The following is a 5,000-nucleotide window of genomic DNA, read 5'->3' as shown; positions in this document are numbered from 1 at the left end:
ATTCTCATGGCTGGTTTGTGGGGGTGGGTGGGTTGGGGGTTGTGAATGTCTGGGTGTTGTATTCGCACGGGTCTCTGTGTACATCTTTTGAGGCGTTTTCCTTCAATTAAGTTCAATTCAAGTTACATTTTCATTGTTCATTCATTTTCTGTTAGATTCAATTCATCCTCTCTCATCTTCTCTCGTTCTCTCGCTTGCTTTCCCCAAAATCCAAACCAAACCTCCAGAAAAGATTCCCACGGACATTTTATGCATCTCTCTTTCGTGCCTGTTATTGTCAGAAGATTCTCAGTGAAGTTCGGACTCCCCCCCCTTAGGCGTGTGTTTGCTGTACATTCTGTGAATTGTTAAGAACGTCCAAAATAAAGGCAGCTCCCTCAGCCCTAGGATGTTTTCATTCCCACAGAGACAGGGTTAATTGATTAAAACCACACCGGGGTCCCACCCCAACAATTGCAACACATCCAATACATTTGAATAAGAAACAACATTGGAGTGGGCTAAACCTCTCTGTTCCAAATATGTGCATGGAGCTTACGGCAAACATGGGACTTACTGTATGTGTCTAATGTGTGTGTGTGTGTGTGTGTGTGTGTGTGTGTGTGTGTGTGTGTGTGTGTGTGTGTGTGGGTGTGTGTGTGTGTGTGTGTGGGTGTGTGTGTGAGTGAGTACACACTGGGAGGCGGGGCGCGGGGGTCTGACATATTTAAACCTGACATACATTTCAAGAAACATATGGCAATTTGGTGTCGATCTCATTCTCAATAAAGAAGTCAGTGGAGAAAAGCAATTTCATTTGCAGCTTCAGGTCCTTGCGAGACAAAAACAAAAACTCTTGATGTTAGATGCCATTACGCTCCATTTCTGTCCCTCTGAATGTGCTTCTGTCCAACATTTGGACGGAGAAAGAAGGTCAAAAGAGAGCCAGAGAGAGAAAGAACAATACTTACTTTTTGTTTTTAACTTAAATGCCATCGATCTCAAATATTGTTTAGCTGGCAGCCTTGTCATTTGTCCCAATGCGATGCCCCGTATGGTATAATTGCACAGCTGCAGTATCTTTTCCTTTGCACTAGGCCTATTTGTCCTGCGCCGTCCACTCCCCACCTTTCAAAATGCATGCACGCACGCACACACACACACACACACGCGCACACACACACACACACACGCACGCACACGCACACACACACACACACACACACACACACACACACACACACACACACACACACACACACACACACACACACACACACAGAGCCAAGAATTTGCTTGTTAGAAGTTTGTTACTCGAGTTGAGCCTTGTAATTGACTAACCTCTGCTCTGCCGCGCTCTCTTCTGCTCTGCTCATTCCATCAGCTCGGCCCAAAACTCTCCAAGAAACATGAACTTCACCTGACCTCTCCTCTCAGAGAGAGAGAGAGAGAGAGAGAGAGAGAGAGAGAGAGAGAGCAAGGGTGTGACAAACATATGTCAGTAATATACTGCACTGTGCACTGCCACAGTGTTATTGATTATTACTGTATTAGAGAGAGCAAATCCAAGACCGGACAGAGAGACAGAGAAAGAGATAGAGAGAGATACGGAGGGAAGGAAGGAAGGAAGGAAGGAAGGAAGGAGGGAGAGTAAGAAGATGGGCAAATTTTAATAACCATAATGTATGCTTTTATTATTTCACTAGTTATACATTATTACATATGTAGATTATTATGTCATAGACAGGGTTTGTCCATCCATGTTTCCTTTATTTAAATCACATTATGAAGCTGACACCAGGGTGGGACTGGGACTAAAAAACGGCCCTGGACTTTTCTACCCAGACACCCACCTCAATCAGCCCGCGGCGCGGCTACTCCGCAACCCCATTGACGCACAAACACAAGAGCAAGCCAAAATTCTGAGGGGGCAACATTCGGCGCCGACCAAAGGTCTCCGCCGAAAAATATTGATGGCAACCTTAGCTCGCGATTTTTTTTTGCTGTTTTTCTAAAATGTTGGTCGTTTGAAGCCAGATGTAGAATATCAAATTTTAAATTAACATTAGACTGTTGTGATGTCATTATTCAGTTTTAACCATCAATATTTGCCTCTTTTCTCATTAGGGTAAATACTGTATATTTATTTAGAGATTTTTCACAATTATATGTGCTGTTATGGTTATTAGCTTAGTCACTCACTTCTACTAGCTTCTACACTATTTCCACAGGAGTAATCCTGTGGTGATGGTGCATTCCCAAAGTGGACCGCTGGGGTTCACTGTATCAACCGAAAAAAAAAAAAAGGTCAAGCGGCCCACCAGCCCACCGGCCCACCGGGATTTGTCCCGGCGCTCCCCGATGGCCAAGCCGACTATGGCTGACACCCTCTTGATAATTTGACATGACATACATATTGTGTACATTAGATACCAGGTTGAGAAGCGCAGTGTTAGAGGCTTTCACAAGAGCCATGATTGTCCTTTCCATCCATTAAATGGTGAAAGTAACCATGACAGCCGATCTGCTATCTGTGCAACAATGAAGTCAACCTCACAAAGTTTATGGGAGTGAGGGGGGAGGGGGCTCTACACTAATGAAACCTTGCGACTGTAATGTGATCAAATGTTTCAAAAGACAAGAGACAATGTAAAGCCTCTAAAGTTATAGGCGCCTACGTCTCCTGTTTCAGTCAATATATCACGTTTGATGTTACAGCTGTGAAAGATGTGATCAGGCCAAAGTTACTATGTTAAAATGTGACTTGAAGTTCATGGCTCATGTCTGAAATAAAGAGAATCGAGTCAAGTGTAATGATTTTGTCAACCAAGGATTTAATAAACCTTGCATCCGTTTACCTTTCAAAAGCATGAAGGCATTTTGTGACGGTGTCACTTCTGTCACACGACGCTGCCAGATGGTTTGTTTTCACATAACCACATGTGGGAACGAGTCGCTCGGGAAACCGTTTCAAAGGGCCGGTACTTTCAAAAAATACCTGGCAGGGGATTGGATGAACCATCTGTCTATCACGGGCTCGCTCTCGCTGGCGTCACTCCTAAAGCCCGCCCGTAGCTGCCTCATAGGACGCCGATTGGTGCGAACCGCTTGTGGATTCGGCTTTGAACCAATCAGATTGGAGTGTGGCAAGATGGAGTTGTCGCGTGATCGTGATCTCATGATCCCGCGTCAATCCAGCTGTCTTGCAAGGTTACTGTCATGGCGGTGGATCTCTAATTTTGTAATGAATCTCTTCATGTTAAACTACATCTTTATAGATCTCCCTTCACAGCCTGATACAAGGACATCATTTAAACACCCCCTAAATTCATGTTTCAAGATGTGTATAAAATACGCTACTTTGAATAATAATTTGTGTCTGATGGTTTTCCCCACAAAAAAGGTTAAAGCCCCAATCAGTAACTTTTTCACCTTAATATAACAGCTTTTTAGTCATTGAAGCTGGTACAGTGACTTGTAACAGGGAGAATGTCACCTCTATTGATCACACACCGCCCTCCAGAGGCCTCTCCTGGGACTAAGCAGTTTGGTGCCTGCGTCCCGGAGGCAAGATGCGTGCATGCGCTGTACAGCGGGAGCGTTGTCTTCATGAAAACAAGGAAGTAACTCGGTCTGGATTTGCTACGAAAATGACGTTTCACGTAACTATGGATTATTATTTGTTGACTTTGAATGGTGATATCGATACCGATACTATTGCACCCAGAGGGCGCAGTTTCTCCAGTAGTAAAACTTGGAAAAGTTGCTGAATGCCTTAAAAGGAATTCCTCTCCTTCTCCCTGATTCAAAAATCCAAAGCAACCAATCAGAGTTATCTAAAACATAACTAGCCAATCACAGCATACAACACGGGCTTTCAACACATTCTCACTCATGACAAAGTGACGACAAGGGGATCCTGACCGATCTGTATATGATGAGTTGTGAGGGAGAATATGTTGGGGCTTTAACTGCTGAATACTGGACAGGGATTGGCTCCAAGATTCATGATGTCACGAATCGTGTTTGTTGAAAACGACCTTTTCAGGGAGCTCTGAGAAACTTTCCACTTTCAGAAGATGATTGTGGAAACAGCCTTCTAGTGTCGAACTCGGCACAGACATCATTCTGCACAGTGATGATGATACAGCTCAGACAGCCAACTGTAGGAACATGAAGAAGAACTGATTTTTTTTACTTTAGGGGTCTTTAAATTGACATGGCACCGCCTTTACTTGACAAGTTCACTGGAAGGGAGGCGACCACAACGCTGTGTTGCTGCAAGAGACGCGTCAGCTCTTTTATCAACGGCCAGATGCATAATCCAAGCTAACACTAACTGTTTCAAGGCCTGAAGTCAAATGAATCTGGGTCTCCTTAACTGGAATAGTCTATGTGATCATCAAACATTACAGTATAGCTTGAAACTAAAATCAGGTTCATCTCTCTATATATCTCATTACAGTAGTTCAATATAAAAAACAATTAAAAAACAACTATTACTGTACATGATACATCAGTACTGAAAGTTACAGTCTGATTGCATAAGCCCATAAACGATTGAATCATAAATATGACCTAATCTGTTTACATGATACTTGCCACCAGACTGTGAAAGCCTAGCTGGACCATGTCCGTCCCACTAGGACAATAAAGTTTGAATGGAACCGAACACTCGGTAACACTGCACGCCATAAATACCAGTCTTATTAGCCCAATCCAGTTGAGTGTATATTGAATGAAATGTTTAGCAGATTGCCATTTTATATCGGAATGAATAAGCCAAGAAGATTATTTTCAACAATGCTAAGAGTAGAATCATGTCAAAGCTGGCAGGGCATTTTGAAGGAGAACTTGACAACAGATCTTTCCTCTGCGTCTCCAGACGCAGGAGCCGAGTTGAACTGAGACCAGAGAAGAAATGTTCCCACATCATTTATGATCAGCATAATAGAACAGGATATACTCCCCAGTGAACAATGGGAAACAATTAAAGGTCTCTGTGCGTGTGTGTGTGTGTG

Source organism: Poromitra crassiceps (assembly GCF_964638095.1).
Source record: "Poromitra crassiceps genome assembly, chromosome: 6".
NCBI lineage: Eukaryota > Metazoa > Chordata > Actinopteri > Beryciformes > Melamphaidae > Poromitra > Poromitra crassiceps.
This window is presented reverse-complemented; position numbering follows the sequence as displayed.